Here is a 16948-nt window from a genome sequence, read left to right as displayed (position 1 = left end):
TGCGTTCCACACTAACCCAGTCAGAGCATAGGGAACCATAGTGATGCCTCTGGTCTGACTCTGGGTTTTATTACCCACAGACACCTGATCTCTTGCATTGTCACAGACAGCAATGGGTGTCTCCCTATATAAGCATTGAACTAGATTCCTCATATAAGCCAGAGGTTTAGGTGGTACAAAACCAAGTGGGCAAGTTGGTGTGCCAACCAGCACCTGATTCAAATATATTCTACACCCACTCTGATCTCCATGCCCCAGCCCTTTTTTTGTCTAAAATCCCCACTCCCCTCTTCCGCACCAGTTGAGCACTGAGGTCTTAGTATATGTCTAAGGGAACATACCTGATATATAGTGTGATTCCACTCTGAGCACAGAATGTGAGAAGAGTCAGAGATGAGAATACCTAGAGTATATATAGAAATGGTAATAGATTAGGAAGAAGGAAGCAAATGGTTTCCACTTGAGATGGTATAAATTCAGGCTTGAAAAGAAGGTAGAAGCTATGTCACAGAACTCATTGGATGCTAAGTTAACAGAATGTGAATTTACTCTGTAAAGAAGTCACTCTTGTGCAGTTCATAGCATCCAAGATTGTTAGTAAGTCCAAGTTGGGTCTTTTAATCTTACCTCTGTCACTCAGTCATTATAATCTTATCTCTGTCACTCACTCCCTTGTATCATTTTTGCTGTGAAGATTAGACTTGGTGCATCTAAAATAATGGGCACAGTGGCTGGCAGAAAGCAAATATTTACAAAGGGCTAAATGATCATTGAAAATAGGGAGAATGTGCTGATAAGAGTGGTATTTTCAGAAGAATAAGTTGACTGTTTACTGGATGGGATTACAGCTGCCGCCTATAACAAAGGCAAGGGGAATAAATCAATATATATTATATAATCTATTAAAAATAAAGAGACAATTTCTGAACTAAGATGGGGTCTATTAGAAAGAAAAAGAAGGAACAAAGACAATGCCCTGTATGTGTGCCCCAAAGTGTACAACACGTGACTGGGAGAATGTTGGGGCTAGGGCAGCAGGTTTATGGTGAAGATAAGACTGGACTTTAGAAGTGTGGAGTTTGACATCAGGGCAGTAAATCCAAGAGGGCATGAATGCCTGTAACATATGCTGGAAACATGAGGAAGGTTGACCTTTGGATTTGGAAATTTTCTGTGTAGAAGTCATACTGGGAACAATGAGGGTGGATAAGATCTGTCCCAAGCACAAAACACATGTTTCCAAAGGTCAGGAGGAAAAAAAGAACCCAGTGAAGACCCAGTGTATATCTCACGACGTAAGTGGTAGACACAGAATCACATATCTCAAGGATGGAATGGTACTTCTATCTCTAAGGTGGCATCAGGTCCGTAACTACGGAATCCTTGTTCTGGGATCCATAGTTGTGGTTTTCCCATGTTACCACCAGGTAGAGCCCATGATACACCACATCTCTACTGCTTTTGGAGATGAGCTAAATTCAAGAAATTTGAGGGCTATTTACTGTCCACTGGACTGAAGAAGTTTTACGTAATACGTTGATAGAATTTGTAAAAAGATCTAAAAGTAGATTATATTTCACTAAAATATGGGCTAATTATCACAGACAGATATTAGCAGCTCTGTTGAAATAATTAATTGGAATGAATGAATAATTTGTTTTCTGAGGTCATTTTTATTTAGATGTGCTTGTTGTGCAGAAATTTCTTCACCTTTTCCAAGTGAAAAATCTATATATTCACTATTATTTTAGTGCTAAACAGCATAACTTTTTGGGCAAAAAAAGGCATTTAGGTAATTTTAAGGCAAAACTAATTCATCTCCCATGAACATTCTAATTTCAATTCAAACCAGTTTTATTTTCTCTCTTCTGCTAAAATCATATGATAAACAGGACCTCTCTCGATATTGGATGTCTCTGTGAGCTTCTTCCTGGTTTATCTAACAGCCTTTAGGGGGAAGATTTCACATCTTTCCTTAGAGCCACTCTCCTTAGAAGGTTACTCTTGTTTAATTAAGGTCCAGTGAACTCAGTACAGAAATTAAAGTTGAAAAAAATGTTTTTGGTAGCTTGGTGAGAAATAGGGGGAAGGGAGGTGGGAAAGAGAAAGAGAAATAGGGGAAGAAAGAGGAGAAGGAGGAGAAGGAAGAGGAAAGGTAGAAGGAAGGGGAAGGGGAATGAAGGGGAGAATGATATTGGTGTCATAGAGCCACCGTCTCTTGACCGGTGATATTCCTCGAGATTTCCTGAGGGTCACTTTACTCAATGAACTTTTCATTAAAGTAAAATAAACACACAGAAAACTGTATGTATCAAAAATTCACAGCTCTATAAAAATCAACAGTTCCTCACAAGCTTCCCATAATATAAATTTTTATCATAAAGAATATATTCATGTGTGTTTGGTTTACTTTGATCAGTATTAAGTCTGTGAGGCTAACTTTTATTGTGGGAGAAAAATTATTGCTCCTTTCTTTGCACAGATGTACAGTATGTCATGCCTTGTTATTTATTTATCCATTTATCCATTCAACTGTTAATGGACATTTGGGTAGTTTCAAGTTTGTGTGATTACAAATTGTGCTACTATGAACATTCTTGTATATCTTACAGTGAATGTATGTGTGCATTTATGTTGAGTATGTAAATAAAGATAAAACTACTGGATCACAAATTTGTTCAATTTTAGATAACACTGTTAAATAGTTTTCCAAAGTGGGTATGTCAGTTTATATTCCCATCTATAGTATATAAGAACTCCAGTTGTTCTAAATTCTTGCCAACATTTGGTATTTTTCTTCCTTTTCATTACAGCCATCCTGGTGAATATATTTTGTGGTTTTAATACACATTTCCTTGATTGCTAAAGGAGTATGCCATCTTTTCATATGTGTATTTACCATTTTGAAAGTTGGTTTTTAAACATTGCTCAATTGATTATTTAAACCAGTTTTTATTGGATTGTCTGCCTTTTTGCCTATTGATTTATAATATTGCATTTCTTTGTATAATCTGAATATAAATCATTTGTGGGAAATAATATATTAAAAATAATTCCTCTCAATCTGATCTGTGGAATTCCTTTTTACTCTCTAGTGGAGTCCTTCGTGAAGAAGAAATTCTTGTTTTTAATATAATCTGTATATCATTTTCTCTCTGTAATTGTTACTTTTTGTGTCCGGCTTAAGAGTCTTTGTTTAATCCAATGCCACAAGGATGTTCTCCTATGTATTCTTCTAAATGCATAATTGTATACCTTTCACATTTAAGTCTGCAATTCATCTTCATTGATGATTAAGCTGCATTTCTTCAGCATAGGGATACCTTGTTATGGCACTTTACTTTGTTGTGCTTTGCACATATTACACTTTTTACATATTGAGGTTTGTGGCAACCCTTCAATTAGCAAATCTATTGGTCCCATTTATTCCAACAATATTTACTCACTTCATCTCTTTGTGTCACATTTTAACAATTCCTGCAATATTTCAAAATTTTTCATTATTATAATAGTTTTGGAGTTCTGTGATCAGTGATTATAACTCACTGATAGCTCAGATTATGGTTAGCATGATTGCAATAAAGTATTTTTAATTAAGTGTCTACATCATATTTTTAAACAAAATGCTATTGGACACTTACTCGACTACATTATAGTGTGAACATAAGTTTTATATGTACTAGGAAATCAAGAAATTCACTTGACTCACTGTATTGTGATATTTGCTTTATCAAAGTATTCTGGAACCAAACCTGCAATATCTCCAAGTTATGCCTGCATGGATATCCAGATGACTCAGCAACATTTATGGATGAGGACATTCTTTCCCAGTGAATTGTACTGTCCCATTTGTCATAAAGCAGTTGACTGTCTTTGTTTGGGTCTGTTTCTAGACTATTCTATTTCAGTGGTTAGTTTTTGTATTCTTGTGCCACCACCACACTGTCCTGCTTACTTATAGTTTTATAATAGATAGTGATATCCAATATTACAAATGCTTTCATGTGTGCTCTTTAAGATGTTCCTTGGCTTTTCTTATCTTTTTGCATTTCCTTGAAAAATCTGGAAACAATTTGTCAAGGTCTGCACCCATAATCTTGCCAGAATTGATTGTGACTGTGTAGAATCTATAGATTAGTTTGGAAGAAACTAACATCTTTACAATATCAAGACTTTCAATCAATGAACATGGTATATCTCTCCACTTATTTGAAATTTCTTTCAGTATCACTTTGTAGTTTTCAATATAGAGGTTTAACATATAAACTTGCTAGATTTTCCCTAGGTATTTGATGCACTTTTAAAGCCAGTATAAATGATATAATCAAAAAAATATGTTTTCCATTAGTTTTTCACTGGTGTGTAGGAATACAATTGTGTTTTGCAGATTTACCTTGTCTTCGTTGCTCTGCTAATTTTTTTCACCTTTTGTGACATACCCAATTATGTCATCTACACATAGGGCCAAATTTATTTTGTCTTTTCTAATCATCAATTCTTTTTTTTCATACCTTATTGTACTTTCTAGGATGTCCATTACAATATTGAGTAGAAGCAGTGGTATTAGACATTATGTCTCTTCCTTGGTTTTGAAGAAAGGCTTTCTATTCGTCAGGAAGTGTAATGTTTTCTGTATGAGTTTTTTAGATTTTAAAATAAGATTTATTAAGTTTTCTATTTCCAGTTTGTTGAGCATTTGTTTTGTATAGTTGTTGAATTCTGGAAAATGCTCTTTCTGCACTTAAAATGATCATGTGATTTTTCTTCATTTTGCCTGCTTGTCTCGTGAATTATGCCACTTGATTTTTGAGCATTACAACAATCTTGCATTTCTAGAATTAATGACATTTTATATTAGTACATCATTCCTTTATTGCTAATTCTATTAGTTGGCAGTATTCACTGTAAACCAAAACCATAAAAAGCTGCCCTCATGGGAAGGTACTTCAGTGGACTTCCCACATGGAAGGGAAAATACCACAGGATGCCCCTATGGGTAAAGAGATACTTGGGTGTCCCCCACTGAGCATATAGTCTGAGATGGCAGTCTTCTTAGAGGAGTGGCTTCCTCACTAGGACTGGAAGGCTTTGGAAGTGACAACTGGGGCAGTGGTGGAGGCCCCCTATGAGATTTGAAAAATCTTTAAATAAACAGGATGCCCACCTGGTGGTGGTAGCCATGGGTTGGCCATTTCTCATAGTATTAAGGAAAGACAGAAAGGAGAAGGACATACTCCCATGAGAAGCATGAGAAGAGGCAGCATGAGAAACCAAGCTGTGGGGTGCTGTGGAGGATGCTGAAGATTTGTTGAACATTGAGATGGTGTCACTGCAAAGCACCGTGGAGAAGGTAAAGGATGCAATGTTGACTGAGATGGATGCACTCTGGGGTACAGCAAGAGATTTTCTGTCAGCTCCAGAAGTGGTGGGGGATACACCGAGGGAGAATGAGGAGGTAGAGGTCATGCCAGTGGCACCAGGCCCTCTTCTTTTGAAATCCCACCTATTAACAGTTAAGAAAATAAAGACTCAGCAATCACAGGTTCCTCCTGAAGAGGTGCAGCCACCCCCACCCCTCAAGTCATGGACACTCTATGCTCTTCCCCTAGACACAGGCAGAGCTGGTGGATTTGGGCTCACAGTTTCTGCAGAAACCCTTGGAGTCCATGTCATCCCAGCTCCTGAACCTTTGAGTGGTAGGGGTGGGTGGGATTATTCTGTCCATGATAGAAATAGGAAAGCTTGCTTCCCTGACAACTCATCCTGCCTTGCAGCAGTGATTACAAAGTACACATAAGACCCTAGGCAACCACTTCCTTCTTAAAAGGCTTGGCCACCCTTGATACTGTATGGCCCAGTCATGGTGTCTTGCCATCTTCCACTGCTAGATGGCCAAGCTCCAAAAGGTATTATGGGAGTTGGGCACAAAAAATGCTATATATAACCCAGTGAATCATGGTCCGGATGAGAAGCTGTTTATGGGGAGGATGAGAGATACGGTGCTGTAAATGGCTCCCTCATCCCTCTTTGGGCCCTTAGTGGGCCTTTCTTGCCCCTCCTTGGGGAGGTCCATAAATGCACTTACCCATATTGGGCAGATTTTGGAGGGCTGAAGTGATGCAGGGGCAGAAGGAAGGACAGCTTGCTACTCAGAGGAAGGGCTTAAAGAGCCCCGTGAAGGTCATGAGGACCCATATGTGGGCTGATTTAATAGGGGCAGAAACAGAGAGAAACTGGATGGGAAGCCAAATAAAATCTTATTGGAGCTGTGGCAACAGTTGAAGCCAGAAGAGTGGTTTTGGCTTCTGAGGGCCAACAAGAAGAGGCCAGACACAAAGCTGTAAGTCCAGCTTGTGTATCTGCAAGACTTAGTGTGGGATAGTGAGCTTACCTTGCCTGGACCTTCACAAGAAGATAATTGAGTGACATGGTTTGACTGAGGGAAAGGGTCAAGGCACCTTCCTGGGGGGAGCGGAGGCCACATATGAAATCCCCAGTGAATGGGCACATGTCCTGGCTCTGGTAGACACAGAAGCTGAATGCTCGCTGATTTATGGCAACCCTGAACAGTTTCCCGGGACCCCTGCTGTTATAGATGGATACAGGGGTAAGGCTATCAGAGTGAAATCAGCCTGAATACCACTGGGAATAGGGCATCTTATACTGTGTATGATGTTATGCTTACTTTCGATTCTCTTACAGACAAATGTGGCATTATTACAGGAGTTTTTATGTCTTTTAGGCTTCTGGAGAGTGTTTACCCACACTTGAAACAAATGCTGAAGTTCTTGTACTGTTTGGTATGAAAGAGCATCAGGTGAGACTGGGACGAAATATGTGCATTTGCCTTTGCTACTGCAAAGCGGGCAGTCAAGGCCTTTCAGGTCTTGATTGTGATAGACCAGTAAGGCCCTGCAAGCTGGATGTCCAGGTGACTGACAGTGGTTATGGCTGGAATTTCTGGAAGCAGCTGGGATGAACATGCTATTGGATTCGGATCACAATTATGGAAAGGAGCAGAGGTCTGATATAGCCTAATAGAAAAACAATTGGCTTCTGTGAACCATGCCTTCCTGGTTATGGAGCCCACTATCAGGGCTTGACTCAGTGGCTACCAACATGGTACCATGGCAAATTGTTACTCACCAAACCCCATTGGGGCAAGAATAATGGCAAGACTTATGGTCCTCTGAGCAGACTACAACAGTTTCAGTGTATCGTGTGACAAACCATTTGCCACTGGCATCCCCAGGAAATGATGAAGCAGACAAATTGGCCATGGTACACTGGCTAGAAGGAAAGCCTGACTCTAGTGTGGTCCAATGGTTACACCAATGTTGCTGCATGTGGGGCAGAACATATTGTGGGCTGTAGCCTGTCAATAGGGTCTGCCTTTGACCTTTGAAGAAGTCAACAGAGCCCAGAAGCAGTGTACTGTGTGCTCTAAGAGGGACCTACACAGAGTCCCACAGCACCCTGGAGATTCCATTCAGTGGACGTGGCCTTGGGTGTTTCAACACATGGACCAGTAATGGCTGGCCCTCCTGGCACCTTGGGGACAAGGTCTGGAGGCTGGACTCCTGTGTGTTCCTGGAGTAATGGCAAAGTGACCCCCAAAGTCTAAGGTAGTGTACCCTAACCCTAAATGGCTGGAAGGTAGAAACATCTTACTGGGGAGTTTCGTTTTTCCTTTATGGACAGTGCATGCACCTACAGTAGCGTTATACATAGACCCCTTGGTGTATGTGCTGTACATTTACCCACAGGGAGAGGAGTAAAATTATGCTCTACTAGACCCAGACAGGACCCCTGCCTCCTGCCATGGTCATATCACAAGACTCCTGTCTTGCATTCATCCTACCTGATGGACAAGATTTTCTATCTTGGTAATTTACTTTAGTTGGTGTCACTAAAACATGTGTCTTATCACCCTTAAGGTTAATCTACTCTAATGTCTTTGTGGATTGGGTACACACCCCAGCAGACTGCTGCTTGCTGGGTGTGTGCAGAGCTCCATACAAGTTCTGTCATTGGTCTCCCATGGAAAGTGCAAGTAGTGAACTCATCTGAGTAGAACTGGTTTGAACATGTCCGGAATAACCACTTGGTGGCAACTGATTTTGTCAGGCATGAGGGTGAGTATCATCTGTTGTTATTTGTATATCATCATCATAATTTCCATTGTTATTTGTATGTTGCTGCAGCCTGTATTGCTGTTGTAGAATCTGGATACAATATTCCAGCTCTCTTCTACTGGGACCGTCTTGGAAGATTGAGGGTATGTAGATTGTGAGGTGAGAATTCTGGAGGGGTGGATTGTAGGGAAAATGGAAGTTGCATGGCCTGATCCTAATCTACTTGCCCACTGTTCATGTGCAGTGATGTAATACTTGACCTTCTGTGCAGGTGCATGTTTGCACACATGTTGGTAATAAATGATTATTGTGTGTATTGATATATAAAGAGCTCCACTCAGTGCTCAGTGCAGAGTCTGGAGCAGAGGCCAGGACAGAGACAGACTTCCAGATGCAGATGTGATTCTAGGACTCTACCTGCCATCATGAGAATAAAGCTTGGTATGAACCTTTTTTACCCCAATTTTCCATTGTCATTTTTCAGTCTCATTGAATCCAGAGTAAACTTTGCCAGAGCTGGGAACCCCCTCCAGAGTTACATATGGTCCATTGAACCTTAAATCAGGAAAACTCACACCTTCAGAATTCTATCCCAATGGTGGGAAATATTTTTCTGGAGTATAGACGGGGTACACTGGGTGAGAAACTATACTAATTTATGTCCCTATGTATTGAATGATGTCAGATAAGCACTCTAATAAGGAAGGTAATATCCAGGAAAGTTCCATAGTAAAATGGAAATGGTTTATATACTAACATACTGATGGGAATGTAAGGGGGTACTCATCATATTCACAAACAGGCAGCCTCTGTTCCCCTATTGCTGACTTTGGAGCCACCTGAGTTACTGCCAGGTTGTGGTCCCTTACAAACAGACCTCTACTAACCAACAAGTGGATACTTAGTTTGGGGATAACAGTTTCAATATGAATTGACAGCACCCTGTATGGAATGCCACCACAAAATGACTGACTAATGGAAAAACTGAAGAAAAAAGTCAGCCTAGGAATGAATTGTGTGCTTTTTTCTTTGCAGCAGTGATGGAAGAAATGAGCCATGATAAGCATTCCTATATTTGGATTTTACAGACTCATGGGCAGTGGGCAATGGCCTGGCAAAATACTCATTATGGGTACTGGGAAACTGGACTTATTAAAATGATGCTCATGGGGCATGCTAAGAAAAATGTTCAATGACCTTCTTAAAGGTGGTAAGGCAGACTTTACTGACAACCATCATGATAGGTATAGAGGCCACTGCAGTGGGATTTTACACAGTGGGAGTGAGATTGAGCACAACTCTAAATACAGCAGGCAAGCTGGAATTCATAGTCAGGGACCAGGGTGGGGAGCATGGGATGGGAAATTGCTAAGAGGAAATGTCAGGGCAAATGGGGTAAAATAACGTAATGGGATTCTTTGCTGAAGACAGACCAGGGTGATAAAACATCACCTGGGGGATGGTGGAGGAAGAAGAACCCCATCAGATATCCAGAGTGGGGGATTCTGGGTGAACCCTGATTTAGCAGGGTTCTTGCTGAAACTGGATTTTTACAAGTAAGTGCAGGGATGGGCCTAGGAAATATTTCAGGAGCCTGATTAAAGTTTGAATCTTTGTCAGTACCCCTCTTATTTAAGGAGGAAGAGACACTCTTATTTCCTTTGAATAATAGAAGTTCTTTTCTCATTTGGTCACAAAGGACCAGACACACTACCTGTTCAGACTTGGTGGTAGAGGGTATGTGCTGCCTGGTTCTAGCTAGCAGGTATTTAATGAGGGGTGTGCCTATGAAAATAAAAGTATAACAAAGATAAATAGTTAGAACCCCAGTTCCTTTCTATTCCAGTAAGCTTTCTCAGTGGTCCACACAGCAATGAATATGAATGTTGCCCATATTGTAATTTCTTTGAAGATTATATCAAGTTGTCCAGGTTAAGCTTTTAGGGCTTCGGTTAAAGGGCGGTTTTAGTTATCAATGATTCCAAGTCAGAAGGGAGAAAAATTGGAAACAGGTCAGAGAATATAGGATATTGGAAGAAAGTAGAAGAATTCAGCATCTAGTCCAGTTACAGATAGGTGACAAAACCTCAAAGACAATGAAGAAGACTGGGATTCAATAACGATAAGGGTGTACTATAGTGTTCCATTGAAACACTTCTCTCCTCTATAATTCACTCCTGTTTTTATTAAAGATAATCAGAGCAAGACTAATTTATTTGCAAAAGGTTTCATTAAACTTGTCCTGATTATTTACACAAGTAGAGCAAGAACAGTGATTGATCACACAGGTCTCTTGATTTTTTTTTTTTTTTGCTGGAAACATTCCTAAGGAATCTCAGAATGGACTTTGTGAAGTCTCTTGAACCTACGAAGCTAAGCCAAGAAAAAACTTGGCATCACTCTTTTCCTGCAATACCTATAGATTTAGGTGAATTCCTTTCTTCTTAAGGTCCACTGTGGGGAAAATGGAACTTTCTGACCAGTCTTCCTGCCTGGACTTAACAGCATCCATTGTATATATAGTAAGAGCCTGTTTGCACATTTATAGGACATTTACCAGTGACAGAGCTGCTGGTCAGTCACAGGAGTACCAGCCCAGAGGTACCTTCCCTCAGTTCCTGGTACATAATGGGTCAGGCATCTGCTAGTTACCAAAGACCCATTCACAGAGTTCTTTCTGGTGCTAGGGGTGGGGAAGTCTAAAGGGATTCAGTAGCAAATGGCTGGCAAGGGTGGGGGGTGAGGCCAGCAAATAGCTGGCAAGGGGTGAGCCCCATCCCTGCAAATAGGGGCAGGTACCAGTTTTGGCAGAAGCCCTTGGAACCTATGTCAGCCTGGGACCTAGGGATGGAATTATTTTGTCTCAGTCAGAAATGGGGAAGCCGGCTTTCCTAACAACTCACTCTTCTCTCGGGCAGAGATTACAAAATGCTCATCAGACCCCAGGAAACCATTTCCTTCCTGATTGGCTAATGGTCCCACTCTGTACGGCCTAATCAGTGTGATTTGCCATCTTTCCCCACTAGGTGGCAGATGTATGCTGAGCTCCAACAGGTGTTATGCGAGTTGCCCATGAAGAATGCCATTTATAACCCAGAAAATCAAGACCCAGATGAAGAGCTGTTTACAGTGGGAATGAGAAATCTGGCGCTTCAAACAGCTTCCCCTTTGGATCCCTAGTGGCTATTCTTGCCCCTTACTTAGTGCAACCCATAAATGAGGTCACTCATACTGTAGCAGATCTGGGAGAGGCAGAAGCAACGAGGGGGGTGGAAGACAGTGTGATCTGCTGCTGAGAGAGTTTATAGGGCCTCGTGAAGGTCTTGAGGACCCAGATGTGGTTGATTTGATAAAGTCAAGAGCAGTAAAAGAGAAATTGGAAGGGCAGTCAGATAAGATCTCCCTGCAGCTGTGGCAACAGTTGAAGCCAGAGATGCGATTCCAGCCACTGAGGACCAAGAAATGGAATCCAGAGACAAAGCCGCATGGCTGGCCTGTGTGTCTGCAGGACTTCAGGGGAAAGAGTGTGCAGACCACACCTGGACCCTCACCAGAAGACAATTGGATGTTCCAAGTTGGCTGAGGGAGGGGACAAGGCACCCACGTACTGGCTGGGGCCTCTAGTGCCAGAGGCCATTATGTTGATCAATTTATTAGTAGTCAGTGTGCTCTGCATCCAGGCTCTGATGGACACAGAAGCTGAATGCTCCCTGATTTATTGCAACCCTGAGTGGTTTCCGGGACCTGCCCCTATTTGCAGGGGTGGGGCTTTCAAAGTGTAACTAGGCGGAATCCCCTTGGGAACATGGGATCTAATACTGTGTGTGATGTTATGCTCACCTCTGATTCTCTTACACATAAATGTGGCATTATTGCAAGAGGTTTTGGGTCTTGTAGGCTACTGGAGAGTGTTTATCGCATACTTTACACAAATGTTAAGGCCCTTATGCCATTTGATACAAAAAGGCATCAGGTGGGGCTGGGATGAAATGTGTGCATTTACCTTTCTCATTGCAAAATGGACAGTTAAGGCTGTGAAGGTCGTGAATGAGAGAGACCTGTCAAGGCCCTGTGAACTGGCTGTGCATGTGACTGAAGATAGCTGTGGCTGTGGTGTCTGGCAGAGGCTTGCTGGCCATTTTCTGTGGCATCCCCAGGGAATGATGAAACAGAAGCACTGGCCCAGGTGTGTTGACTAGAGGACAGCCTGCCTTGGGGCAGAAGGCAATGTGTGCTGTAGCCTCTCAGTGGGGCCTGCTTTTGACCTCTGAGGAAGTCAGCAGAGCCCAGCAGAAGTGCATTTCCCAACTGTCCCGAAGCAACCTAGAGACTACAAGGCACTGGACATTTTAACACATGGACCAGTGATGGCTGGCCCTTCTGGCACCTGGGGGACAAGGCCTGGAAGCTGGACTCCTGTGTGTTCTTGGAGTAACAGCAAAATGGCCCCTAAAGATTATGGTAGTGTACCTTAAATGGCCGGAAGATAAGAGCATCTTACCAGGGAGTTTTATGTCATCATTGTGGCCAGTGCTTGTGCCTCCAGTAGCACTATATACAGACCCCTCAGTAACTCCCACATGGAGAAGGGTGAAGGTCTGGTATAGTAGACCCGGACTGGACCCCATTCCTGTCACAGTCCTATCACAGGACCACTCTCTTGTATGCATCCTACCTGATGGACAAGATTTACCTATGTTGGTGTCATTAAAAAATGTTTCTTATTGCCCTTAATGTTAATCTCCTCTATAGTCTTTGTGGATTGGGCACATCCCCCAGCTGCAGCTTGTGTGGGTGTGTGGAGCCCCTTACTGGCTCAGCTACTGGCCGTTCATGGTAAGTGTGCACTATGGACTCATCTGAGTAGCGCTGGTTTGAATACACCTGGATCCTCAGGCTTGTGGATTGTTGTGGTTTTGTTATCTGTATCATATTTTCTGTTCTTATTTGTAGGTTGTTAATAACTTCTGTTGTTTCTGTGGAATCTGGTTAAAGTGCTCCACCTTTCTCACCCAGGTGCCATTGCAGAAGATTGTGGGCATGTATATTGTGAGGCAAGAATCCTGGAGGGGTGGAGTGTGGGGAAAATGGAACTTTCTGATGAGGTTTCCTGCCTAGACTTAATAGCACCCATTGTGTATATAAAAAAGCCTGTTTTCATACTTGTGGGATGTTTACCAATGACAGAGCCACTGGTCAGTCATGGGAGTACCAGCCCAGGGTAGGTCTCCTCCCCTCAGTTCCTGGTGTATAATTGGTCAGGCACCCACCAGTCACCAGGGACCCACCCACAGAGCTCCTCTGGGTGGTAGGGGTGGGAAATTCAAAAGAGACTTAGTGGCAAGTGGCTGGGGAGAGCAGAGCCAAGGAGACTGAGACTTACTGTCATGAGAATAAACCCCCTCTTAAGACCCCAACTTCTTGTTCTTGCCTTTATTTGGTCTCTTTGGATTCATAGGTAACTTATCCCTGGTATGGAACATCCCCCAAATATCCTGAGGTTCCTGGGCTGCCAGGAAATTGGCCTTCCTTACCAGAAAAGGCTGATGGGAACCCTATAAGCAAGATAACAGGTGCTTTTTTCCAAGGGAAGATTTATAACCATTGGCTCCGTAATGTCAGCCCTAGATCCTTAAAGCTGTCTGGTCATATTTGATTCCATGCACATCATTCTCAAATATTACATTCCAATCAAAACCTTGGTAATATAATCAATGTTTCCAAATGTGTCCTTGCTAAAAGGAGAATAGATTCTTACTGAATTTATTCAAGTAACTATATTTCCATGAAAACAAGAATACTTGGTGAGAGTTTCTGAATTCTGGAGGCATCAAGTAGGGAAAAAAATAATAATTGTTTCATTTTTCTTCACAAAAGTATGCCTCACCAAATTACTATGTTATATATAGCTTTATAGAAAAGAAAAAAAGGGGTTTCTTTAAATCTGGGAAACAAAACATTTAAAGAATCACCAATGTTTCAAACAAAGAGTCATAATAGCTTACAGTCATGCTCATCAGTTCATTCAGTCCCATGTAATTACATTTTGTTCTGCTTAATCTTGCATTAGCAGTTGTATAAACCCATCAGCTGCTTCATGAGTTCTGGAGACACTGTAGAGTCATGGTCTCAAAGTTACTTAAGTGACACTGTCATGAAGCATTCTTGTCATAGCTAATTGTAAAAAGAGAAGAATGAGTGAAATAATAAATGTCTGTGAATGATAAAATACTTAAATGCTTACAGTTGAAGATCTGAAGAGAGTTCATTTGGTAAAGAAAATTTATTTATGTGGTGTGCAACATTTTAACACAAGTAGACAATGGAGGTATTGACACATTTCCACCAACTTCAAGGTAACATATAATCATATACATAGAAACTAAGAATATTTCTTCTATAAGTTTCCACATAATTTAACATACCAAATAAATCCAGCTAATTTAACATCTAATTTACAAAGCGGGGAAGAAATAATTTGAGATTTTGCATGGCCCTCTGGGAGATTTAAAGTTAGTTTAAGGTCAAAAAGACTCCCTTAAGAAGTTGATTAGGGGAAAGTTGTCAAAAATGTCAAAAGGTTTGAACATTTAATTTAATAGGATCTTGATTAATTGTTTAACCAAAGTGACAAAAGATTTCAAAGGTATAGAAGGTTATGTAATTGTAAACAATACTCACATTTTTTACGATTGAAAAGACTTGGTTTTCTTAAGTAATCAAAGACCTTATAAATTCAACATGAAACAGGAAAGTTTTCTAAGACAAAAAAACTTGATTTCCTAGGCAGATTTCTTAAAAGGGAAAGTATACATCCTTCATACTTTTCCTTATGAAAAGTAGCAATTTCCTATAGGAAATTTGTGAATATATGATTACATTTTTTATTAAGATTATTAAATGTGTTCTCGTACTTCTTTTTTATTGAAAAATAGTTGATATACAATATTATGTTGGTTTGAAGTATAAAACATAGTAATTTGACAGTTAAATACATTATTAAATGCTCACTCTAACAATGTAGTTACTATCTGTCACATAGAAGTATGTTACAAAACTGCTGACTTTATTTTCTATGTTGTATTTCCATCCCCATGGCTGATATTATGATTGAGATTTTGAGCCTCTTTATGCCATTCCCCTATTTCACCCACCCACCCAAAACCCTCTCCCATGGTAACCACCAGTCATTTCTCAGTGTCTATGAGTCTACTGCAGTTTTGTCCATTTTGTTTTGTTTTGTTTACAGATTCCACATATAAGTGATATCATGGTATTTTTCATTTTCCATCTAGTTTATTTCACTTAGCATAATACCCTCTAAGTCCATCCATGTTGTCACTAATTGCAGGATTTCTTTTTTCATGGCTGAATAATATTCCATTGTGTATATGTATCACATCTTCTTTATCCATTCATCTACTGATGGACACTTAGGTTGCCTCCATATCTTAGCTATTGTAAATAATGTGATAATAGAGATACTACATACCCTTTTAAAACAGAGATTTTGTTTTCTTCTGGTAAAATCCTAGAAGTGGAATTACTGTCATATGGTATTTCTACTTTTACTTTTTCTTTAAGAACCACCATACTGCTTTCCAAAGTGGCTGTAGCAATTTACACCCCCACCAACAGCATATGAGGGTTCCCTTTTATCCACATCCTTGTCAACACTTGCTATTTCTTGTCTTTTAGATAGTGGCCATTCTAACCAATGTGACGTGACATCTCTTTTTGATTTTGATTTGCTTTTCCCTGAGGACTAGTGATGTAGAACGTCTTTTTGTGTACCTGTTGGCCTTTCGTATATCTTCTTTGAACAAATGTCTATTCAAGTCTTCTGACCATTTTTTAATCAGATTATTTTTTTTAGGTGTTGAAACATATGAGTTCTTTATATATTTTGGGTGTTATCAGATGAGTCAATTATGAATATATTCTCCCATACTGTAGGTTGTCTTTTGGTTTTGTTGATGGTTTCCTTTGCTTTACAGAGGCAGTTTAGTTTCATGAAATCTCACTATTTATTTTTGCTTTTGTTTGTCTTCCCTGTGGAGATAGGTCAGAAAATAATTATGCATGCTTATGTTCTAGAGATTTTCCCTGTTTTCTTCTAAGAGTTTTATGGTTTTGTGTCTTAGATTTCAGTGTGTCATCCATTTTGAATTTACTTTTTCATGTGGGGTTAAGGAGTAATCTAGTTTCATTCTTTTGCTTGTAGTTCTCCAGTTTTCCCAACACCAGTTATTTAAGAGACTCTATTTTCCACTTTATATATTCTTGTCTCTTTTGTCATATATTAATTGACTGTATGTATGTGTGTTTATTTCTGGGCTCTCTATTCTGTTCCATTGATATATGTGTCTAATCATGAGCCACTTCCATACTGTTTTGGTTACTATAGTTTCATAGAATAGCTTGAAGTCAGGGAGTATGATACTCCATTTTGTTCTTTCTCAGGATTTATTTGGTTATTTGTGGTCTTTTGTGGTTCCATATAAATTTTAGGATCATTTACTCTAGTTCATTGAAAAATGCCATTGGTATTTTGATGGTGATTGCATTGAATCTGTAAATTGCTTTGGGCAGGATGGTCATTTTGACAATATTAATTCTTCCTATCCATGAGCATGGGATAGGTTTTATTTATTTGTATCTTCTTCAGTTTATTTCTTCAGTGTCTTACAGTTTTCAGAGTACAAGTCTTTCACCTCCTTCGTTAGGTTTATTCCTAGGTGTTTTATTCTTTTTGATGCAATTGTAAATGAAATCATTTTCTTGATTTCCTATTTCTTCTAGTTCATTGTTTG

The sequence above is a fragment of the Manis javanica genome, chromosome 18 (genome assembly GCF_040802235.1).
Source record: "Manis javanica isolate MJ-LG chromosome 18, MJ_LKY, whole genome shotgun sequence".
NCBI classification, from domain to species: Eukaryota; Metazoa; Chordata; class Mammalia; order Pholidota; family Manidae; genus Manis; species Manis javanica.
Note: the sequence above shows the minus strand (reverse complement) of the source record.